Raw genomic sequence first — 26060 nt, 5'->3', positions numbered from 1 at the left:
GACCGCGTTTGTTCAGATGAAAGCACGGGAGTGTTAGCAGGAGGGAGTGCTGAAGGCAGGTTGGATTTCGAGTGTTTGGGGAGGAAGGTGTGAAAGAGTGGAAGAGATGTATCTTGCTGGGAAGAGAAATGTCCTAGGAAAAGCTGAACTATCAAGGCAATTAAACTGCATTTGGAAATGCATGGAAAACATACATGGATTTATAATTATTCACATTTTTGTATTTTTGCCATCTTAGTTTTGAACACACTTGTCTCCTTACACATGCAAGGCTTAAATAGTTCCTCTGATTGCTTTACGTAGCAATGGTTGATTATCTTTACACATATGATGAAGTGTAACAATGTTAATGACCTTCAGTTTTTCTTTTTCCATGTGGAATGGTGCAAAACCAACATTTCTCCCGTAAGCTTTTTTCTTTTTCTTTTTTTCCTCTTTTTCCCCTAGATATTTGTAGTCTGCCCTGATTTAGAGAGCAGTCGGGATCTCTCATGAAGAGACCCTTTCTTTTCTTTTTTTGCTTTTTAATCTCCAAGTGTTATTGTAAATATCTTTTACAGTGCTACTTTGTTAATCACAAGAGATGTGATTTTGCTCCAGAATAACTAATAGATAATTATCTCTTTCATCACTGTAGCTCTTCCATCTTTTAGGGGAGTAAAAGAAAGCATCACATGTCTGTAAGAGCAGTGCTGCTTTTTCCACCCCTCAAGGTTTATGACACACTGGGTTTGGGAAACTTTTCAGAAGGGTTGTGTGTTATTAGCTTGAATCTTAAGGGTATCTCTGTTAGGTGAAATCATGCTTTTTATTTTTGCTGACAATATTGTAACGTAAGATTGAGGAGGATATTACAGGGGTTTCTGTGCACTTCCAAGTGGATGGGTAGTGGGCCAGTAGTGCCTTAAGGCTTTGTAAAAGAGTTGTTCTTGCAGGTAAATGAATAGAGTGGCTTTTCACATCTCTTCTTCCTGTGAATGTAGACTAGGCTGAGTAAATAACTCTTGTCCATGATGTGCATTTCTATACTTGTGTGTATGCTTATAATCTAAGCACTAGTTCATATGTTCACGTTTTAAAAAGTTGATGAGTTATTGCCCTTTAGTGAGCTATTGCATTTTTCATGGTGTACTGGAGCTGAGGGAAGTTTATTTTTTCCTTTTTCCTCCACACTTGAGGTTAACCAGTCCCTTATCCATGGCTTATTTGGCATTTCACGACCACAGAAATGGTCATCTGCATGTGTGTCTTAACATTTTGATTGCTAAGTCTGTGTAGCTTCTGAGGGTATGTAGAAGATAACAGACCTCCAGTTTTGAAAAAGAATAGTACCAGATCCTATCTCAAGCAGAGCCTGAGATTTCCTAAACAGCTTCAGGTTGTCCTCCACCTACAAAGGGTCTCACCTGTGGTATTTCCAAGTTCATATTTTTTTCCAGGTTTAACATCTATTTCAGCTAAAAATCAAAAACAGACATGCAAATCAACTTCCATCTCCAGGAACCGTGTTGTGCCCCAGATCTGACTGTCCTTGCTGTAGCTGCTTGGTACAGTTATTCTCTCTTCTTAAGGGATTAGTGAATTTGTTTTGTTTGAATAGGAGTCCATTATTATCTGTTCCCTCCTGCATTCTTCTAGTAAATAAAATCACTGCAAGAAGTCCAGGGCTTCCTAACAACTTCTCAATCTGCTTGAAATATGCTCACATACTGGGTACAAACTTGCATGATTGAGGAAATGTATCTGTCTCAAGGTTTAACTCTGTTTGCATATCCATATAGGACTGCATGTCATTTGTTCTAATGACTGTGATGTTTTTATCAAATGGTGTAATTCAGTATCAACAATGTCTGAGGATTATAATTTTTGGAATTTTTGGTATTTTGATAGTGTAAGATCTCTTTTCTTTCACTGCTTTAAGATGTCCCATAAAATCTTACCAGGGAAATGATTTCCTCACCCAGTGGAACTTTTTGAGCCTGGAAGTTTTTTCTATCTCCATGTTGGAATGATATAGTGGAACATGAAGTGTGCTGCTGGAGCACAGCATGCAGAAGACAGATGTAGATTTTAATTCCTGTTGTATTAGCCAGTTGCTTAGTGATCAGATCTTCTGCCTAGTTGGAAGCCTGAATTGAAGTATGTGCTCTGGCATTTCACTGTGATACAGGTATCTTCATAGTTAATCTTTTCTAATCTTTTTTTTTTTTTTTTGGGGGGGGGGTTGGTTAGTTTTGACCATTACTGAAGAGTCTTATTTATTTATTTATGCTGATGTTTAAGAACCCCTACATTCTCTTTGGTAAACATTTTTACGGCATGAGCAGTGAAAGGGGAAGGTCAGATTGGATATCAAAAAAAAGGTTCTTTGCCAGAGGGTGCTCAGGCACTGGAACAGGCTCCCCCCAGGTAGTGGTCATGGCACCTTCGTGGAGCCAGGAGTTGGACTCAGTGATCCCTCTGGGTCTCTTCCAGCTTGGGATGTTGTGTGATTCCATTTGGAGAACATTTATAGCAGCCACTGACTGCCACTTACAACTCCAGTCTTCCCCAAAAACTCGATGGTGTACTTAAATACTGTCACATATTTAGGAGATAAAGACAGTTGTGGACATTCACAGAAAGTGTAGTACTCAGTAGGGTAGTTCTTATGCTAATTGCTGAGAACTGCTATAGCCTTTTTTCCTTTCATGTTCCATTTTCTGAATTGTAGATGAAGATTATTTTACAAAGCACCACATACAATGTAATACAAGCTCTCTACATAACACATCACTTCAGCTGTTTTTTCTTTTTAACTTCTGCAGAGACAGCTATTCCTGAAGTAATTACACAGCTATGTAAGATCTATTGTTGTCCCAGTAATAATTTTAAGTCACCATGCAGCTGATGCCCTCTTTACTGTCATCAGATAGTCATATTGACAGACATCTTGACATGACAGAGATGTCATCTTGATTCAGTCCTAGCTCAGAACTTCTCAAAGCACCTTTCTCTGCTGTGAGCACCTTCCTGAATATGAAAACAACCTGTTTGGGTTGGGTCTGTGATTGTTAAAAGAAACCAACAACACTAAACACAATTTAAGTTAATATTTATTTAAAAACCTCAGGGGTTGGAAATGAAATGGGAAGCCTGTACATTGCCCAGCAATGTTCTGTTTATAGTGACAGCAAAGCACGTGGGTTGAAGACCACACATCAAGCTCATGAGGTGTGTTTTATTTATTTTTACACTGAGAATTGTTGTTAGAATTTCCTACATACATCTAGCCTAGTTAAAGATTTATGTGAATTAGCCTAGCATTTTCTTTTCAGCATTTGGAAATGACTGCACTTTCTGAGTTTTATTTGCTTTCAGTGTTTGAGGAAAGAACACACCCTTTAGGACAAATATGCACTGAAATGGTGTAGGGCTCAGAAGCCCAAGAAAAGTTGAAATATATTCTTCACAAATAAAAAAAATCTGTGTTCCACAGCAGCAGTGCAGCAACAGCAGAAGTGGATTTTTTTTTTTTTTTAAAGTCTTGCAGAAACTTCAGAGCTGAAGCTTTCCTCTACAAACCCTTAACAGAAAGTCATTTTGTTCACTAGAACATTATTTCTTTGCATCCTGACTACTGGGGAATTGGATGTTACCCACATTAGGAACTTCACACAGCTGCAGAAAAGAGGTTAAACGACACTGAAATTACCCCTTATAAATAATATTCCTCAGCTACCTCTGTTGTATATGCAGGTGTAGACAAGCGTATGACCATGTGTGTGGGTTGAAACGATGGATCTGCTAGCAAACAGTGCACACTTCAGCCTTTTTCAACTGTACCACCCTCTGTCACATAGTGGGCTTGGAGTCTTGAATGTGGATAGGAGCTTGAGTTGGCAGTAGGGCTGAAGCCTTAGTTGTTGTATTTTTAAATGGAGAAGTTTAGAGTAGAGATAGGGCTCGGTGTCGTTGCGTCACCAGGGTGGCTTCAGTAGGAGTCAGTCTGTTTCAACTGATGCACACTCACTTTCTGCTTTTGACATGCCTTCTCTCATTTCTTACAGAAAAACATTCGGTCTTTGAACATCTAAATTCTTACCTCAGGAGTTACCTGTTTTGACTTGGCGAGGAATGGAAATTGAAGGCAGCCGTGTGCTTCTTCTTGTGTCAGGCAGGAGCTACTCGGGAGATTTGGGCACGCATTCAGTTGCATCATGGAAGCTTGCATTTTGAAAGCTATTGCTTGCCTGTCAGTTCTGTTGTGTTGCAAAATTTAAGTCAGTTTCTGAAGTGTAGCCCAAACTTGAAGAGTTTGTAATGAAAACTGTCCATATTTGTGAGGATCTCTATTTCAAAAATGAATGGAGACTCACAGCTTCCTCAATTGGTACACAGTAAATCTGCCTCAGTGAAGTAGCATCTGACAGACTTGTTCCCTTCAAATCCATGCTTATGGTGGGTGGATGGCAGGAGCTTTGGGAACCACTCACTGTAAGTGAGAAATCTCACATTTCCAGAACTGGCTGTGGTAGTCTTCACAGTCTGCAGAGTGCTGTGCTAGATTTACAGCTGTAAAAAGTTAATTCTGGCTTGTGTGACAGAAGATGTGCATTTACAGACTTTGTGAAGTGGAACTGCAGAAAAATCAAATCTGTATTCTAGAAACTGCCATTGAACAAGTAGATGATATTCACCAGTAGCCCCATTCATATGATTTCAGTGCTTTGACTCTACGCAGTGGTCTAGCAATAAAAGAAAGAATTGGCCAATTACAGTAATCTGCTAGAGCTCTGTACTCTAGAATTTTGTGCAGAGAAAGAGGGAGGGCTCTTACCTGCTCTCAGTTCTGTCTAAAATTGCACTCTTAACACCATCCATTCTGCAGCAAATAACACACATATTTAACAAAGCTGTTAACCACAGGGCCACCTCTAAGGTTGTATTGCTCAGCTGCCACCTCTCACACCCTCTCTGCCTCCTTCTCCATTTTTCTGTCTGCCCCTCATCACCATGTTCCACACACCAGAAGGCACTGTGGCCTTTCTCTCCCCCTCTTCCCAGTTCGGAGATTAATATTCACATTTAGGTAAGGGCATATAATCTCAGGAGGGCTAAAATAGGGCTTAGGGACAGAATTTCTGACTGCCTGATTATTTTTTTTATACCAAGAATGCGTGATGGTTGTTTTTTTTTTTCCCTTTCTCCTGTGGCAGATTAGATCAAAGTGGTCCCATGCATATGTTGTGACACATGCCAGGAAAGCATGTGTTTATGTGTAAATAGTGTAAGTGAGCAGGGCTGAGGTTTTGCTTTGCTTTGCACTTTGCAGCTACAGCAGGCAGTGCATGTGGAGAATGAGGTACTGCAGCCAGATCTAGATTTCAGACCAGATGGACGTTATTCATAATAATATTTGGGTGTTAATGGTTTTTATTGGAGTGTGAAGTAAATTGTTGTTGTTCTTGTTCTTCAAGCTAAAGAGAATCACTTGGCACTATTAGTGCTGTCACTGCTTATATAAACACAGGCTCAAAAATTGAAAATGAATGCAGTCAGTCTTGGTCATGCTGTAAATAATTCCCGAAAGCTTCTGAAGACGTAATAAGTACAGCTGGGCAGGTGTTGCACAAGTAGTGTGAATAGCCCAATATCAGCATTTTGTAGGGCTGCAGCTACAGGGACATGGATAGCCTTCAGAAAAATTCATCTGCAACTCTTTTCCTTGTGGTTAAAGTGCCGTTAAGTATTATGTGAGATATCACATATCTTCTCTGAATCTTCTGTTTAGGCAGAGAGGAAAATGCAGAAACTTGTGTCACATAAATCTGCTTCCTTTCTTAACATATACAGAATAAACATTGTATACAAACATTTAGAAAAAATGTTGCCTTTTTATTCAACTCCTGCAATTAAATATTGTTATATTGATGCTTTGGCTTAATGTGTATTTCATACAATGTTGACAGGTTAATTTTGGCTGTTATTTTTATGTGCACTTCAAATGCATGTAAATGTGCATGAAACGTGCTCTGTGCGAGCTTTAAAATGGAGCAACAATAGTGTAAGTTCATATTTCTTTCTACCAGTTTAAATTGTGCTTTAAGATGAGCTTGAAAGTTCCTACTCAGTGTGGAACGTGCAATATATTGATGTGGTTCCTGTTGATGAAGTTTCAATATAGGAACAGGATGCCAGCCATGCTCACAGCTGCATACAGCACCATGCGTGTGCTCTCCTGGGCAGATGCTGAAGAGGTTTATTAAAGCATACAAGTTGTTTCTTCATATTGGGAGTGAAAGATTCCTTCTTAATCCTCATATGGCTGCTGTCGCTGCTGGAGTGTTAATAGATAGTCTAATTTGTGAGCTAAATTACTAATTGTATTACGAGTCTAAACCTTATTAAGCCTTCTGTGTAGAATTAGATCACAAAGCTTTGGGAAACTGAATCCTGGTTGGGTTTGGTCTCCCCTCTTGAAAGACATAGGGAAGCGTTCCTGGCTTCAGAGCTACAACTGAGCTCTGTCACTGCCTGCTCTGTCATTGACGGGGTCAGAAGTTGGAAGCGGGGAGGCTCTGAGGATAGACCCTAAGTCTCAGTTACATGAAAGCAACACAGTTCTGTAGACGAATACAAACTCTTTATAATGTAAGTGGAGTGAGTTACCAAAGTTAGTTCCAAAGAAGTTCAGCCCACCCAGAGATGGGCAATCACTCAGCTGTGCTGTTGAGTGATGAGCACTTTCTCAGCTGTTGTGCTTTCAAGCTCAACTGGGTCACCTGAGGTGGCTCTTGTTCTTTGCTCTGTTTTTGCATGGAGTCAGCCTGCTAATGCAGCCCAGCTGGAGACGGAGCCCATTGCCTCCAGCAATGGATCAGTAATAAATAAACAAAGTGGGGCTTAATGGATTTTGACATCCCTTTCAATAAATTTTTATGTTGGTCTGTAAGCTTGTGAACTCATGTGCCTTTGATGTAGGAATGTTGCACCCATGGCAATTCATGTTCTTTATGAGAAAATGTTCACATTTACTCAATATATTTTCCTGTATATACATGAGCTATGTTCCCAGTGGTATTAAGTTTTTCTCTGCGGTTCTGCACTCTAAACTGCTGTGAGGAACTCTTCTTCTTTTACATCTGAAGTTACCGGAGACTTATATGTTCCTACCTTTATTCTGTACTGCTGTAAGCTAATGGCATTTGAGAAATATAGACAATAAATGAAAGTAACAGGATATATATTTTGTCACATCATCTTTGTATTTTAAAGAGATTTTTCTAGGAAATGTATCACTAAATGTGACACAAATAGAATACATTAATACAAAGTTTAGTGTCTGTTCTGAAAGAAGAACCTTCAGAATGTTATCCACACTGCCTTATCACATCTCTGTGAGCAGAGCAGCCCAAAGCCCTGCTTAGAGGTAACTGCCTCCAGGTGTGGCTGTTGGGTAGGGGTCTGTACAGCTCCCACACTGATTATTGTGCTTACTGTTGTTTTTTAGTTTAGGTGGTTTTTTTTTTTTTTTTTTTTTTTGTATGTTTTACCTGAATTTTCTTGCATTTTCTTACTCAAGCACAGTATATCTTGATACCAAATTAGCTGCTGTTTCTCATTGCCTTAGTGTGCGTTCACACGATTGCCTACTTGTTGTCTCCTAATTTAACCTGAAACAGCATTAATAACACACTAATGTTGCTGGGCAACACACCTGGGGCTGGGCTAGGCCTCTGGGTGAGATGGGGCCAGCACATGGGCCTGAATTAGGCTGGGGGTCATTCTGTACCACCTGACACCATGCAGAAGGGTATAAAGCTGTGGGCAGTGGAATGGCCCTGCTTGCTGCTTGGGGGCTGCTGTGCATCAATGTGTAGGGTAAGTTTTGTATTGCTGGTAGGGTGTTTCATTGTGCCATGCATCGATAAATGGTGAGTAATCTTATTACAGCTATGTATATATGGTTATTGCTGCCTTTTAGTTTCCTTTTTGCCCGTGTGTCTTAGTAATTGGTATTTAACTCAACCCATGAGTTCTGTTTTCTTCCCAGTTCTCTCCCTCATTCCACTCAGGGGGCATTGTGCAACAGCCATGTGATGCTGAGCTGCTGCTGGGTTGAACTACAACAGTGCCTTTTTGTATCCAACACGGGGTGGGTGATATTAGCACAGACTAGGTCTCTGTTGGAAATGCAGGGCCTGTTGTGGAGTTTGGAGCAACTCTCCAACCTCAGGGCTGACTCCTCTGAGGCAATCAATTTCAGGTGTACCCGTACAAGTGAAAGCAAACTGTGGCTTGCACTGTGCTGCTAGAGGCATTGCAAAAAAGCATGTTGGTGATACTGGTTATGGAATGTCACTTGGCTGCTCTCTTGACTCTATGTTTAAAACAAACAAGCTGGATTAAGTGGGTCACTCTTCTGTGTTATATGTTAAGTAGCCATGGTCATCTTCTTAGTCTGACCTTGGTTGGCTTTAGTTATTTTTGGGATGTCTTACGCTGCCCCCACTCCCTGAAGGATGATAAGTGATAACTGCACACTCCTGTAGTTTTTTTTCTTGGTTTTTATTTTGTGCAACAGGCCACGTTTTCAATGAATACAGGAGAAGCAAATAAGAAGAACCCCAATATTATGTCACATCACTAACAAGTACTGGTGTCCCTTAATGTTGGGTATTACAACATAAACCAGGGCCTCGAGTCTTGGTTTCTTCCTGTTGGTGGCAGTGACACAGAATATATAGCAGCTTCCTCTGTAGCTGCTGACTAAAGCAAGTAACAAAGTGACCTTAATTTGGAGAGTTTGTATGCTTGAATGTACTGTTGTACCTTTCCTGGATATATAGAACAGAATATGGATCTCATGTCCTTGGATGGCATTGCTTCAGATTTTTATATTCTCTTTGGTACTCCTTAAAGAATTTCAGATGCAAAGCCTTTTCTTCAAGGCACATCTGAAAATGACTAACGAGGTAATAAAAAAAAAATAAGCCTCCTCCGTTAAACCCCAAGTAAAGTCTGTGCCACTGGTTTTGGCCTTTCTGGGGCTAGGAGGGAAACAGGTTGGAGTAAGCAGCAGTGGGAAGAAAGTACTGTGGGTATTCAGCTTGCCAGTCTGGTAGTCATGAGAGTAACCATCTTCATCAGTATTCTTTGTGATGATTTTAGCTACTCAGTGACCTGAGTTAGATGCCCAATTTCAGAATATGGTTTTTGGTAGATACACCCTTCACTGAACTCTCAACACAAGCTGCTGGTGATGTTGAGGGGGTAGGACACTGCTGTAATGCTGTTAGAGCTGTAACAAAATCTGTCCTGAACTTGGTAACCATGCACCCAACTGGACGATGGTGGTGTCTGCAACCAGTCCATGTTGCTTATCTTGATTAGGATGTTCTCATCTGTAGTAGAGATGCAAAGTCATGGCTTGAACCAGTGATTGAGCACCTGGTAGGAAGGCAGGGCCAACCCAGGGGAGCTCAGGTGCATGCAGTGCCTCTGAGCGACTGGAAAGGGTGGAGACAGGATCCACCCCTTCCCAGACTCCAATTAAGAGTTGGCAGTGGATGTGAGTGTATCTCCCTGGAGATCCCCACCTACCTGAGCCCTTCCAAGGGTAAGCAGATTTTTTCCTTTGTTTCTGAGCCAGTGGCTGCTGCGTTAAACATATCCTCACTTGCTGTAGCCTAGGATTTTACTATTCCTCTATCACTGCTGTGCTTTCCATTGCATTATAGCATTACACTATCTTTGTGTGTGGAGATGTAGATTTTAAGATCTCTTGGTGAACAAAAGTTGCTGTTACCTGCTCTTTTTACAGAGCATCTGCTGCAGTAAAGCTTGCTTCTTCTTCCACCCCACTTCAGCATTTTTCCTTATGCTCCTTCCAGCAGCAGCCTATTTGCTTTGTGTGTCCCTTCCTTCAGGGTAGGAACAGTCCAACTCTGCCTGCTTTGATCTGCAGGACTTGGGAAGAGTAAATCAAAGAGCAAATTGCCTGTGTGCTTTTGGGTCATACTCATCCAGTGAGCCATCATTTAAGTCAGGAAGGAAGAGTTTGAATAACATGTGAGGTTGTTGTTTTTTTTTCCTCTTGTAAAAAAAGTTTTCAAACTCTGAGGAAGGGGGTGGGAGGACAGTTGTCAGATAATTACCTGCTTTACAATGCTAATGATGGGATGTATTACACATTAATAGGGGACTTTCTCTTGCCACAGGTAGAATCTCCCAGTGGGAGTTAAAGAAAAATTCTGTTTCAGAAGTAGGGAGAGATGGAAAAAACTGGCTGTCAGCTTGTGCGTGGCAGCTTGAGAGCTGGAATTGTTATTTGAAGCCAGGGGAGATGCATTTCAAACCTTTGGAAACTTCATCTGGAGGCTGGAGTGGAACTTGGAAGCCTGGTGGATCCCATCCAGCTTGGGCTATGCTGTGTTTCTGAGGAGCCTGGGCTGGATTAGGCAGAAAATTGCTTCTAGAATTTTCCTGGGGTTACTACTCTGTTGTGTGAAATACAGGGACAATTTGTGCATGGACAAGAGGCATTATAAAAGCATTGTGAAGTAAGAGCATTTCAAGGTACGTTTAGTTACTGTGCTTTTCTGCTTAGACTTGCTTATGGTCTCTGTATTGCATTTGTGTGGCGGGAGTTAGAGAGTTGGTGTTTATTCCTAGAGGAGGGAACAATTGTGTGCTTAGGAGCACAAAGACAAACACAAGCTAGGTGGGAGGGGAAAAAAAAAAAGGGAAAAAGCATAACTATGCAGTTGATATGTTAAATGAATTTTAAAGTTGGTGAGAAGAGGCATTCAGAGATGAGAATGCTTGGGGGGAGAAATGCAAGCGCGCTGGAGCCGTTTCCCCTTGAGGGCTTAGGCAGGATTGAAGAGAAGTGGTGCATACTGAAGCCTTGTTTATAGTCTTTCACTTACTGTTAATAAAACAGGGATGTTCTAAAAGGTTTCCATAATTAAAATGCAGTCCTTGAGTGTAGTGTGTTTTGAGAATGGGCTAAAGGCCTGCTGCCTCTCTGACTGCTTAAATCACTACTTATGAAATACTGCAGTGGACTTAGTGTTTTGAAGTTGTTTTCAATCAGAATGATATTAGAAATGTGGGGTATTGAATAAATGAAAACAGAACTTATGGGGAAGCTGATAAGTGTTCAAATTGACTGATTAGTAACTAATTACCAGTACAGAGATTTTTTGCCTCCTGTTTTTTTTTTTTTTTTTTTTATTATTATTTTTTGGCTGAATATTAATAAATCTGGCTTATTTCTGGGAAACAGCAAGTTATAATGGTTTTCCAGAAATTCATAACAAAAAAGCTAAGGAATTAGCATAATAAATAATTATTGCTTCCAGGCTTTTTATTGTTAAGATAATAAAATGTTAAAAAGCAAACCACTTGAGTAGAAAGTAATTGCACTGACAAGCACCACACAGCGAGCATTCACAATAAAGTAAACCTTCCCTCAATGTCAACCTGATTTGCTATCCACATAAATGCTTCCTCACATTATGGAAATGTGCTTTTTCTATCAACAGAAAAGAATAAAACTCCAGGCATCTAATTAATCTTGTCTGACGTATGATTTCATACTCAGGTTAAAACACGAGGCAGGTAGGTCTATTTTTTCCTCCCTCTTTGTGCATGACCACAGGCAAATCTCTCCATTAATGTCAAGCTGCATCTGCGTGTCTCCATCTCTGCCACATGTCAGTCATTAATGCATTAGTGTTGCCTGTATTGGATTCATATGCACCAGTTTTTCTGTCTGAGGGCCTTGTAAATAGGAAGCTGCAAGAGTTGTGAGCTGTACATCACAGGCATCTCACCTTGACCCTTGCTTTATGGGAAGAGGGACTCTAATGTATAGGAAGAGGATCGGATGTGGTACTTTGTAGTGGAATTTCCAAGTTAGCATGACCCAGTGGGGGAAGGAAACAAAACTTGGCTTTGGTACTTTCATTGATTCAGAATGCTCTTGTTAAATTCAAAGAACTTTTAATAGTACCTAACTGTGCTACTGGTGGTGTTGTAGGCTTGTTGATGGCAGAACCACTTCGAGAAAATGCACAGACAAACAGAAAGTGTCTGCATTATGGGTGTTTTATTTTCTGAAATTCTGCTTAATGGTTTCTGCCAGAGGCAGCATGTGCCACTTGAAAATGTGGTGGCTTGACCTTGAATGCTAAAAACCTGTGCAACTCTGCTCTGTTTTTACATCTGTAGGTAGAACAAAGGATACTGTTAAGAACTTGAGTCCAAATAACAAAACCTTGGCTTGTTCTTGAAAATGAAAGCGGTAACCTCAAGGTACTGTAATTAAAATAAAGCTAGCAAACTGAAAAATTGTTTCATGAGCACAGTGCATGTATTAAAATATTTTCCTGTACAGTTTACATGCAGAATCCCATGGGATTCAAATGGGAAGCAAATATTTTCTTATGAAGTCCAAAAGTAAGAGGAATAATGTTTTTGTTTCATTGACTGAGTGCAAAACAGTCACAGGTAAAGGAGATCTGTAGTTTTGTTTTCTCTTGTTTTCAAAGTTATCTTTAACTTCTGTTTCCGAAGTTTGTCTCCTACTTCATACTGAGTCAGTAAGTGTTGTTTGTGACTGAAATTGTTCTTCTTTGTATCCTAAAGACAGGACTGGATCCTATTTGGAAGAAGTGTTGCATAGCAGTCCATAGTTGTAGTCACATAGCACTGTTATCTAGAAGCCCATTCTGTAAATCCCTTTGTAAAGGTGATGAAGAATCCTTATAAGAAGTGTACTGCATCAAGCAAAATGCTTACATATTTTGCATAATTGTGAAAGCTATTGGTTACATACAAATAGTATGACACCAGGAGGAGTCAACAGGCAAAATTGTAAATGAGAAATGTTCTCCAGAGGACAAGCAATGTTGTGTATATGGCTGCTTTTTGTGTCGCCTGCCTCGTGTGGTACCTGCTTCTGAACAGTGACAGGTCTAAGCCTTGTCAGATGAATTAACTTTAAGCCCCAAAGGATTTATTTGTGATTGGCAACTTCTGGCAACTGTGGCTTTCACTTGTCATTGTGATGCTGCTTGGTTGGGGCTTGGTTTAGTATAAGAGAATCATAATATTTGGAAAAGACCACTAAGATCACCCAGTCCAACTGTCAGCCCACACCCACCATGCCCACCAACAACATCCCTCAGTGCTGCACCTACACATTTCTTGGACACCTCCAGGGATGGTGACATCACCACCTGCCTGGGCTGCCTGTGCCACTGCTCAGATGCCCCTTTGGAGAAGAAATTTGTTTGTGACTGTTGGAACTGTCTTCTGGTAGCCCTGAAAGACAACCTTACTATATGAAGGTAGAAGCTAGAGCCAGGAAATTAACTATGTGTCCTGACTATGAGGTTCTTGCTGTCAGCTTTTCCCTTGGTGTTTCCTGGCAGTTTGCCTTTGAGAAGCAGAACTTCTCAAGAAGAAGTGCAGTAACACAGCTTTACAGTCCACATTTGTAACTTTTTGCACCTTCAAGTCTGGCTGTTACTGCTCTTACAGTTTTTAAGAGCTTGTGAAATGTAGATGTGAAGTAGCAGAATGCCTTGCAGGTACAAGTCATGGAGGTACAAGCCGTAGATCTTGTTCAGAGATCAGTCACAGTGCTCTGCATTTCTGTGCTGCGATTTCTTTTCAGTTGCTTGTAGGACAGATGAGTGTCGCAGAGCCATGCAGGCAGGCAGGAAGTTCTGCAGATCACTTGGCCCAGCCCCTGCTCAAAGCAGCATTGACTTCAAAGCTGGGTCTAACTGCTTGGGGCTCAGTCTCTTCAGTTCTGAGCATCCACAGCGATGGGAATCCGCAGCCTCTTTGGGTTCTGCAAACTTGTAAAACAGGAGCTTTAAAAATGTCTGTTTTGCTAGGTTAGTACTTCTGTAGAGGAGAAAAAAGTTATCAAAGAAATATTCCAGAGTATATTAAAACTTAAAAAGTGGGAGCTCAAGAATTTTTTGTTAAGGCTTCTGAATGCATGTTGTTTGAAAAATGTCTCCCTGGTTCTTCTAAATACCCCTCTGTTGTGTTGACAAATACTTTTCAGTGCTGAGAATGTTAACTTCTGTTGCTTTCCATCTGGCTTTGAATGAAGTATTCATACTGAACAGTATGAATATGACCTTACTAGTAGCTGCTTCAAATGGGTGCTATTTTTCAAATAAAGTAACCTGTAACATGTAACATATTAGACATTCCAGAAGACATTCTAATTTGATTGTAAAAGTCACGTGGCTTAAAAGCGTGCACTTACGATTTTCATAGCAGAAATGTTCCTTGCATGGTGCCAGCATTTTCATCTAATATTGGAGAACACTGGAACTCTCTCTGGAGAAGACTTTTTTTTTTTTTTTTTCTCCATTTAAAAACTCAACAAAAACAAAGCATGCTGATATTAAACAAAACAAATTGCCAAACCTCTAAAAGGAGGAAAAAAAAAAAAAGTATTTAAAATTTCCCACAGAGGGAAATTAGTTGAGGAGTAAGAACAGATTTTTAAGTGCTCTGTCCCTGGTAATGCTGGCAGGGGAAGAAATGATGTTACTTGTAACTTTTAGACTCTGTGGGGAATTTGACAATGCTAGGAGGAAGAAGTGATGCCTCCGAAAGTCTGTGGTAAGGGACAACAGACACAAATATGTTTTCCTGTTGCAGAGGAGCAAGAAGTTATTATCTAAATAGTTTTTTTTGGTGGGTTTTTTTTTTCTTGCTTGCTTTAATGTAACTGTTGGTGAATTTAACCTTGACTGAGTGTTATTTGTCCTTAGCACTGTAGAAATCTAAACTGTCTTGATGTGTGTGTGTGTGTATGTAGTATTTGTGAGAACCAGTTACTATAAAGAGTCATTGAAATGGGTCTGGATGTGCATTGGCTCCCATGTATGCTGATATTCCCAGAGGTGTTGGTTCCTTAGAGACTTAAGCAACATAAGTCTCCATTGCTGTCCTTTTTCATTATTTATCCTTTTAGCAATAAATGTTGTTCTTGCCAGCAATATGCGAAGTAATGAGGTGACACATGCTGGTCATTTTCAGGGGACTAAAGTTCATGTTTCGAGAGAATTCTAGAGTTTGCGTTCACAGTAATAACATCTCTCTGGTAATCATTGAACAGTGAAAAGGTTATAGGTTACTCCATGTTTAAATTAATTACCATGTCAGGCTTCTAATTAGGAATTGGTGCATTGTAGCTGGGATTTCATAAATGCTTAAAATAAATGTATCTTCTTTCTGTATTTTGGGAATTTCAACATGCTCTGTAGAATCAACACCTGAGAATTTTGTGTTCCAGATAGAATTTTTGTGCTGTTCGAGATGTGGTTTTTTTAAAGTTCTCCAAAGAGAGTTCTTTGTTCTTTTTATTTAGCTAGTGCTGTTTTAGCTAGTAGTGTGCTGATTCTGTCTTCTTGGAATACAGTGTAGAAGGCTAAATAGCATGCTTCTGCATTCAGTCACATAGCTGCTGTTAACATTTGAAGCCCTGCTTCAATGTACGTACATATGGCACTTAAATGCCAATTTTAAGAACCAGCAGTACAAAACAAGACAAAAATACGTAGCTGAAAGCTTTACACTTGCAGATCAATCGGTCTTCTGTGATGGACTTCACATATATAAAACGTATCTGTGAATGTTTTAACAGAGTTGGTCTATTTGACTCAAGCCAGCAGTAAAATGGAAAGAGAAACCTCCCAAATGTATATCCCTTTTTGTTCACAAGCTTATTATTTGATGCTGAGAACGCAACACAATATGTTTAGCCTTTGCTTTTTTCAGCATTAACTAATACACTTTTTACCATCCTAGTTCTCCAGTTGTAGTTGTGGCTGTTTTATTCTGAACTGGCAGCTAATTCTGCTACACTTGAAGCTTCAAGTTCTGGCCAGTTTTACAGTGGTTTTACACCACATCCTATTAGTTGCCTTAAAAGTGAAATTCATCCGTGTGTGGGAGAAATAAAATAGGCAGTGTGAGGCGGTTTGTGTTTCTGTTCTTATGGTTCCTGTGACTTCATTTTGGCTGGTGGTAACCCAGACATCTTCACCAAAGAGGAGTTGGTTTACTTAAGATTTGCTGTCCTTTTTCCTTGTTTATCTTTTTAGCAATACATTTTTCTTGTGTGCTGTGCATGAACATTCTTGAGTTTTTAGTTCTTGGGACAGAAGCTTGAGAGCTTGGGGCTGAGGAAGACTCAGCTGGTGATGAAAGCTGTGCTGGCAGAGGTGCATGAATTTCTGAGCACTGCCAACAGCAGTTTCATAAGTTTTGCTTATAATCAGCTTATTTTAGAGTATTTTAAATGCATTTGTCTGGTATAAAATTGTACAATAGCTGAAGCACTGAATTTGAACCTGATTTGAATGTGTAGACATAGCAATGAGAGACATGGTTTAGTGGGCATGGTGGTGATGGGTTGGCAGTTGGACTAGGTGATTTTAGAGGTCTTTTCCAACCCATGATTCCATGATAAGCTACTGTAAGTTAGGGGTGATAAGGGAGAAACAGGATAGTAATCCTGGTCTTGCTGATGTCAGGGTGTCTAATTGAGGACTCACAAGAAAGGTGTGCCTCATTTTTAGAGAGGAATTAGCAGAGGGATTGTGAGAAGATAACAAATGACATTGATAGAAGTAGCAAGGAGAAGTTACATGACAGAGAAATTCAACCTTGATCTTTTACTGTGTGGCTGAAAATCTTCCTGACCGTAATGAGCAGAATGCAATCCCAGCCAGTGCAAAGTTGGCATCTTCCCAATGGAACGTATCACTGCAAAGAAAAGTTTGTAGTTGGAGAGTAGAGCTCAAAACCATGAGCTGAATGCTAACTTCTGCAGAGATGCTCAGCTTACAGACAGTTTGGGTTCCTTCGCTGTTTTCTTTCTAGGTGGATGTTAAGCACAGACTGATTTTAGTGCAGTGCTGTGGGCACCAGTGGTGCAGCCAGTTATCAAATCAGTTCTGCTAAGTTAGGAATACCAAAGCAAGCACTGCAGTGGTTTATTGCGAGAGGAGAACTAAAGCATGCTGGCAGGCTGTGCTGGTAGTGCACTTCTATGTGCTGCAGGGCTGCAGGAACAATGAGAGGAAGGCAAGGCCTTTTCTTGTGTCTCTTTTCCTTAGAATTCCAGTAAGCTCTCCTTTTCTTTCCTTTTTGTAGTTTGCTTTCCTCAGCATATCATTATCTAGGTAGATCCTATGTTCTGTATTGCTTTTTTCTCTTAGCTTTAGTTCTAAAGTGGATATTAGAACTTGCCTTGCGCTAGTTGTGAAAAGACAAATGGAAGGGAGAGGATTGAGGGTTTGAACAGAACTGGGTAAAAAGAGATAGGACATACAGTATGAGAAACCTTACAAAGCGGAAGGGCAAGAAATTGTTGAAGACAAAGAGGAAATGAGAAGAGAAAATGTATATGGTAGTATTTATCTTATTAAATATAGAAAAAAGAAAAATGAAGTGAAAGAAAACTGAACAACAGACTCAATGTTTTCAGTTTATTTAGGAAAAAATTGTATATTATATATATTACAACTAACCAAGTCACATGCAATCTGCTGAGCTTTTTTTATTTGTAGGGCACCTTATCATGCGTGCATTTTTCACTGTAGCAGGTAGATCTACTTCTGTTAAAAACATCAAGTTGGTTTTCTCAAGTTCTTGTATACATATCAGTAATAAGTAGGTATGGTGTTTTTTTTTCTTCTTTGCAATGAGGCTATGTAATAGTTTGCACAGATAGTTTGCCTTAGCGTTCTTTACAACTAGAAAACTTTTTTGTTTTTTTGCACCCTTCCTACAGTCTGGCCAGCCCACTGTGTTTTTAATTGAGCATGAAATGAACGTAGATGTAGTGTTTATTCACTTAGTTGATGTTATCTAGGCTGTCGATAGCAATTAAAGCACATTGGAACAAAATTGGGGTCTACTCTGTTGCTCATCTTTCCTTAAATTGTAATTGTGATTATAACTAAAGGAAAAAAAAAAACCTTAATCAACACAAAACAAGCAAGCAAACAACAAAAATAAAAAACAAAACCACAGTGAGCTTAAAAACAAAAAAAGAAAAAAAAAAGCAATTATTGATGCTTATACCCATGCTCAAACAAGCTGCCTGTACAAAGCAAATAGCTGCAATTTCAGGGTGGCCTGGTGGTTCATGTATATTTTTGTGTTGTCAGTGTCATCAGGGAAGCTGAGATACGCTATTGAAGCTAAGCTAACACGTTCCTGTAATCATACCTATTTTAAAGAAATGTAACAGCTATTTACATTATTAAAATAAACTGAATTACTACAGATTTATATCTTTAGTGTATGTGTTAGAGTTCTTCAGGCAAAGCGAGAAAGCACTTTAATCTTTTGTAACATCACTTTATTGGGAAGATATTTGTTATATATATAGTGACTAAAACAGTTTTGTTATCTGACTGTATAATATACAATATGTACAATATAGATGATATGACTTAATTGCTGAGGAGTGTGTGATTGAACTGTGCCTTTAATATGAATAGATGCTGCATATGGCCTTTTATGAGCACATTTATGTGGAATGAATTATTTAAAATAGAACTCAGCCTTTTGCAGAAAATGCCATATGTATTGTGACTGAATTGCCTTTTGACTTCAAATATTTATTAAGTGCGTATTGAAATTCCAGTACTCATTGGTTTGGCTGTTAACACATAATGTGGTGTAGTTTAAGACTGGAAGGAGCTACCAGGTCATGATCTTTTCTGATCTCTGGGGCATAGCCCAAGAAATGAGAATGCAGAACAAGGAAAAGTGTCTGTGTAGTATCTGGTGTAATTTATACTGCCAGCTCCTTCACCTGGGATTTTTGGTATGTTTTATGGTTTTTAAATGGGTTCAAAGTTGTGATTTCATTTGACTGTGTATTATACTTTGTTTTGCTCTATCTCCTACAGTAGACCAAGGGAAGCTTTTGAGTTGGCTACATGCATGGTGTTGTAGATTCTGCCTTTCTCCCCACTTCTGCTTCCTATGGCTTGCAGTGACTTTCCTAAGATTAGCGTCTTACTAAAATGAAGAAGCAATAACCAAAAAAGCAATAGTTTGAGAGAAGTATATGCAGAAGCATGTCTGTTGCTGTTGATATGAATTACATTGCCACAAACTGTTCAGGTTTGGGTGAGAATATGTGAATATGCAACTGTTGAGTGATTACCTTTTTTTTTTTTTTTTCACGTTTAAACTTCAGTGATTTTTTTCTCCTTGTTGTGCTACTACACAATCCAGTTCTCCTCTCTTCTTTTTGAGTGCCGTTGCTTAGCGTTCTTAATAGCCTTCCTTACACTGCATTGTTCTTAGATTTGTGCCAATATGTTTCTGAAGAGTGAATTAATGAGTAAAACAAGCTCTGCAATGTTCTTCATTTAGTTCCTCAGAAGGTATTCAAGCAGGACTATTAACACATCGTCTACCTCACTTTGAATTTTGGACATAAATGTAAGTCAGCTTTTTGTCCCTTAGCACTAGCCAAATGCCAGTGCATATGGTTTTGATTTTTGTATATTTTTAACAGGCTCTGTAACAGTTGCTTGGAAAAATAACATCACTTTCCCCTCATCATTTTCTCTCGTATTGTTGCTGCTTTACAGATGGACAATGCTTGTTGTGTGAACCATTGCTGGTAAAGAAAGTGTGCTCTATTTGTGTAACTTAAATATTTGTTTATTCTGATCCTGTTCAAGTTAGGCTGGATGCGATGGGAAAAGCTGGTTCTCTATCAGGATGGTGATTTGGGGAAATAGCATCCCTTGAGGAGTCCCTGCAAATATTAATTTCTGAAGTCTACAGAAAGGGCTTTTAATTATCTTGACCAATCTAACATTTGCAACTAAATTGATGTATTCTGAACACTTCTTAAATGTTCGCGATAATCCAAGAACAGAACGGTGCTGTATTGGTGCTTTCCAGTTCTCAGATGTTTTGGTTGTATTCTTCCAATTAAGGCAGATTCTGTATGCATGGGCAAAATATTTATAAGTGTTTTAAGAGCTGGTATAAGCGAAAAGATAATATTTGTTGTTGTTGTCAGTGTCTTCATTGTGAGCTCTTAATTCATTAATAATGTGATTACAAGGTTTGATTTTTATCAAAAATAAACCCAGGCCATTCTATGATTCTTACTTTAAAAGTAGTTGAAATGGTGTATTAATAAGTGCTTCTAAGAAATGTAGATCTATTGCCTAATTTTCTAGCTAAAAATACTAAGCAGGCTGTGTGTATGTCAAGCTGAAATGTTCTCAGATCACAAGTCAACTGATTTCATTTGCTTTTTCCCTCCACTCTGCCATCTCTCCGGTATCTTTTATCAGCAGATTGCAAAGCACTTTACGAAGGGAGATGCATTTTCTTATTTTATGGAGGGATCTTGATCTTTTTATAGATTAATGCAGCACTTTACCCCCCTTCTGTATATGTCATAAAAATATTGAGTGCCTCTTGAGCTCTGGAAGGCTGCAATAATGGTAAAGCCAGATTTTGTCATCTGCAAGTATTCTGGTACGCTTCCTGTTTATGTGATCAGATACAGCTTTTCTGTAGGGCTGTCCCCTTTTCTCGCCCCATGTAGAGGTTGAATGGAAAATGGGAGAGACTTGAGGTTTTTGTGAACACTACATTTCCGAAAGTTCCTGTGTTTGATCTGAAGAAAGCACCATCTTTATGATGAGCAGCAGTCATTAATGCAGCCAACCCCTTCTATCATTCCACAGTGCAGCAGTCTCCCAGAACAAACGTGGAAACCCTTGGGTGTGTAGCTTGTGAGGGCTGTGGAGGAGGCTCTATCTCTGTATCTGTGCTCACAGACTGGGCTTTGGGTTCTGTGTGGTCCTGAGAGTGTAGGAGGCTGCATGATCCCATGCAGTTACAGCTTCTGCCTGGGGATAATGCCTGTAATATTACATCTGTGATGTGAGTGATAGGCTCTGGTAAGCCAGAACCATCTTTGGTTCGGATTGTAATTAGTAGTGACTTAAGGACTGGTTGTGAACATGCAGCACAGACTGTTAATGTTTGTACATAAAACAAAGCTGTCTTTCAACTGAGAAAGCACATCTGAGGATGGAGCAGATTATGATGTACTTGGAAGGCAGAGGATGGAACATGAAGGGCAGTTTGAGGATGTGATGAAGCAGCTAAGAGTTAACAGCAGGGTGTTTTTAGATGTTTCAAGCAGCCTTGAACCCTGCTTCAGCAGTAGCATATACTTCTCTAAGTATATCACTTTCTATATTCAAGTATTCCAATTTTACTTACTCCCTAGCAGAATAAGTTGTTCTCAGATAGCTATCGTACTGCAGAAGAAAACTGTGTGTCTTGTTGTCGAAAGGAAGCGATACCACATAATTCTGTAGGATGATTTACTGTCAGGACAATTGATTTTATGTGGTTGAGACTTACACTTCTCCAGGATGCTCATTGTGTGGTCTGCCAGTTGCTGGGTGCTTTCAAATGTGTGTCCTGTTGGTTCATGCGACTTGCTAGAAAAACAAATGGGTGGGAAATAAACCAAGTAAGAATGAAAATAAGTGTGTGTGTGTGTCTGTCTGGATATATGCTTATCTATTCCTAAAATAAAAAGAACGCATTTGTAACAGAACTATCTCCTACATTTTTCCCCATTCAGCAGACATCTTCTTTCTGTTTAGCACAAAGTCATGAGAGATGAACTTTCTCAAAGCAGATTTTATTTCTAGATTTTTCTTAAATCCTCTCAAATACTGCACAAGATAGATTAGAATGCTGTTCTGCTGTGTGGAGTGATCTGGGGGAGTAGCAGAAAAAAATTAAATTTTGTTTTAATTAAACAGGATGTATTTCAACTATAAGGCTCTTTCTGCAAGCAATCTTTTGTTTAAATATATTTTTACCAACCTCAATTAAACCATCATGCTGAATATCACTGCCTTATAATGTGGCTAACTTAAGTTCCTAATTTGCCATGAATTCTTTATTAACATAATGCCAGAAAGTTCTAATAAAATCAGTTAGTCTGATATTTGTTATGGCTTGGGTGCTCTGTGTCAGTCTATAAAATTTATTGTATTCACTTTCTGATACAAAACTCGTTAAGAGGATGTTTTCCACTTTTCAAAAATTGTATGTAGAAGAAAACAGCCACTTCCTTGAAGAGCTGTTCAGGAGAAGTATAGTTAAACTACTATTGAGTTGTCTTATTTGAAATGGGATTATACGCAGAAATGCTGTCAGTAGAACAGTGGTGGTTAGAAACTTTTTCTCCTTGAACTGTTTGAGAATGAAATCTTTCTGTTTCTGCTCTTTGCCTCAAAGTGTTTAAGCTGGGGAAAGAACAAAACAACAACAACAAAAAATAAGCCAACTCCTGGCTCTGCTGCATGCTTCTATTTCTACAGAAAAGTCTTTAAATTCTTGTTCTTAAGAGTATCGTTATTGACTTTAAAAAGGATAGTAACAGTTTATTGAAAGTACTCAACAATGGGAGTACCTGTGATGCAGTTAATCTAAATAAAGCACTGTGCTTAGCAGTCAGGCTAGTTATGAGAAGGTTTTGGCACAACTGAAGTTGCAGTTGTTTCCTTTCCTGAAGTAATTGATATGCTTGGACACATGGCCTATGAGTTGCTGCTGCTCTCTACAAATGCATTTGTCGGATGCTCTAAACATCGCAAAATATTTGCTGTCTTTGCTGTAGAAACCTTTATATCTTATTTCATGTGACGTTTTCATAGCAAATAAAGTATTTTATTTGTGACTGCCTTAGTGGAGAAACAGCTTAATTATTGATAATTTCCGAGGGCGGTGTGCTGGCTGGATTTCGCCCTTGTAAATTTGCCACTGCCTTAGCAACAGCTCCAGTGTATCATTTAGTGCTTAGGCTGTTTGTGGACTGTACAATATCATAATTATGGAAATAAATGTACAGATGTAGGGCCTTGAATATAAACGAACTGTGCCTCATACGGTCATGAATTATTTTAGGAGGGATATATGTGATGTGTTCACATCCAGCCCTCAAGTTTCTTGTCTCCCCGTGTTTGTGGCTTAACAGTAAAGTCAATTACTCTGCAGGCTTATTACACCTAACCATTAGGAAAAAGGACCATGGAGGCACATATAAAGCAAGGAAGTTGCCTTGCGTCCAATGTAGGACTGGGCTTCCCTTCCAGAAGCTCTGTAATGGAAGGAACTGAAGGGAATGGGTGTAAGGTTAAGATGTCAGAGAAGAAAACAGTGATCCCAGCAGCTTTGTTAGAACAGCTTCTGGAAAAACTGCATGCAAGATGCCGTGTAGCTTTGTGTCATATCATAACGTAGCAGAAATCTTTGTAGTAGTAAACTTCACAAAAATTAATGTATGTCCAGTGTGTGTCAAAAGAAGTACAGGTAAATATCTGGGCATTTATAGACATTCACAAAGATTTTTTTTATTACTCTGTGCTTGACTACTGCGTGGGGGAAATATGTTATCATATTGTGCAGTGATTTTAATAATTGTTTTTAGATGCAGAAAATGCAGTATGGAACAGAGTATTTTTTTTTTTCTAAAAGTGCAAAACATTGCAGATGCAGATAATGAGGATGTATAAATGCATATGATGAAGTATAACCCGTTCCATTGGTGCTTACCCCTTCCTCTTCTCTTTTTGCATGAAGGACTTTACACATTTATTCCACTTACTGCTGTGTCAAGTGAAGTCTACAGCTCTTTCTTGTAAACTTTGCTAATGAACAAGCTCCTCAGCGGAGCAGTATTTCTCAGGAAGGATAATGAAAAACTTGAAATACAGTAAATATATGGAAGAATTCTCAAAATACTTACCTAAGCATTATTTCACACAGGTCTTTATTTGGGCTTTTTAACTCAAGGGAATGAGATGACGTTGTTAGCTATATTTTCGCTCTCTTCAAAGAGGTAGCTATTGAGAGTGCTCATGTACTAAGTGTCACATTAAGCCTCATTGTGGAGGAAGTGCAGGTTAAAACAGCTGATGTGCCTTAGAAAGCACAAAGAACGAGGCTTTTAATACCTAATTGTTCTTAGAACTTTTTGAAGAGTGGATGTAAAAGAAGAGTAATGTCTGCTAGGGTGCTAGCTTTTAGTTTGCTGCTCCACTCATAATATATTCCACATTAGCACCGAGCACTCGCCTTAGTTCTGCTTTAAGCGCGACCGAGGCATCTGTAAAGGCTTGGCATGGTGAAAAAGCTTACAAGTAATAGAATGGCTGGACTGTGCTCATTTCTTGAAGCAGCACAGAATTGAAAAAGGAATTTATTATTAAAGTGTTTATGGAAAGAACAAGCATTTTTAATGTGTGAATATGTAAGGAAAAAAAAAAGAAGAAAGCCTAATTGAGTGGTGGGGAAAGCTGCAGATTACCAAACTACTAGTGGCTTTTATTCACTCCTGACTTTAAGTTAGGAAGATGGCTTTCTTTTCCATTAAATAGCATAATTAGTTCCACAATAACTGAATGCCTTCACATCTTGTGTTTGCTTTCTTAACTTGCATACTTGTGCTAAGTGTTAGTAAAATGACTGGCTGGCTCTGGTCCCTTTGAGAGGGGGAGAGCACTTAAGAAAATGGGTATAATGAATGACAGAGTGATAAATTGTTTGGGAAAGTTGTTTCTAAATTCAGAAGCAAGCATTGCTTTTCAAGGCTCTGAATATTGGATTTGACTTTCCCAGTGATGACCAGTCCTGTGCCAGTTAGGTAATTCACAGTATGTGAATACTGAGGTTGTCAGCTTTTTGGAGGTGTTTCTTTGTGTTTTTTTTCCTTAAGTATTTTAAATCATTATTAGGTCTAATACATTTATTTTCTCTCCTTTTTATCCGGTGTGTATGTTCTAAGGGGGCATTTACTTTTGTTTCAGAAGGGATCAGGAATGTCCTGAAATGAAAGTAGGAGCTGTTGGATTTGTACACGTTAGCTCATATTGCAAAGCCTCCCTGGAGCTGCACTCACCTGGGTTCTTTTGGGATGTTATTAAAGCAGGAGATGCATCACAGGCATGTACCCAATATGCTCCGTTGCTAACAGGTCCTTGGGACTGTAATGCAATGACTCTGAAGTCCAGATAGCATGGCTGATTGCTCATCTCAGCTAATCTGCTGTCCCCACATTCAACACCCCACATTCTTTATGAAGCTGCTGCTTGGTGATGTCCATGCTCTTTTGGTCAGTTAGTGACTGCTACAGCAGTGTGCAACTGTAGGTTTGTTTTCATTCCATTGTTATTCTTCATTTATGTTGGTTCACAGGCTTTCATAAAGAATAAGGTTTAGGCAGTGAGCCCTCAGACTGCATGGGCAGGAGCTCTGTACATCGCTGAGAGAGTAGCAGAGTGTCAGGCTCTTCCTCTTCTGAATAAACCTGATGAAAGGCTTGAGATTTTCATTTCAGTACATTCTGGTGTGTACCTGAGAAGCTTTCCGCAATATTATTGTGTATGATGAACATACGTATGGCTAACCTAAAAGAATGTGTTGGGGACATTTCAGTTCAAATAGGCTTGCTCAATTAGCTATAATTCAAAAAGAGATGTGGAAATCTTTTGCTTTCTTTATTCGAATAAAGGGTGAGCATTCTGGGGGGCATTTCCCTTATATTAAGATCCCTCAACCCATCAGAGATCGCAGCCTCCTTTTAGTTGTTCCCTGACACTGTCATGAGTCCTCTCCCTTTCCCCAGGCTAGGGTACTCTGGGTTCACGTTTTTCTTGGTTCGCCTACCATGCACTCATTTACACCCCCCACCTCCTCCCCCCCAGGTGCTCCGCCTTTCGTTTCCTTTGTGTATAAGTACTCTGCAATATGGATTCAGTTTGTTTTGCCAATCTAGACTGTTTACAAACAGGTGCTAAGTGAGCATCTCCGGCCATGTATGCACAGGAGAAGTTTGTTTAACCAGTTCGTCTCAGTCTTCGGTTCATCAGCTTTATCTTGGTTTTTGTTGTTGCTGTTTTGTTTTTGCAGGGACATCTCAATCCTTCCTTTGTTCATCCCAATTCCAGCTTTTCTTA

At 39.4% G+C, this 26060-nt stretch overlaps 1 protein-coding gene across 9 annotated transcripts in view; it reads left to right on the top strand.

The window, feature by feature from the left end:
* PTPRM (protein tyrosine phosphatase receptor type M) overlaps window positions 1-26060 on the top strand; it is a 450209-nt gene that overhangs the window by 5659 nt on the left and 418490 nt on the right. The window lies entirely within an intron of this gene.

This window comes from Lagopus leucura, unplaced genomic scaffold, assembly GCF_019238085.1.
Source record: "Lagopus leucura isolate 7727_CA_CO unplaced genomic scaffold, USGS_WTPT01 Super-Scaffold_100002, whole genome shotgun sequence".
NCBI lineage: Eukaryota > Metazoa > Chordata > Aves > Galliformes > Phasianidae > Lagopus > Lagopus leucura.
This window is presented reverse-complemented; position numbering and strand designations above follow the sequence as displayed.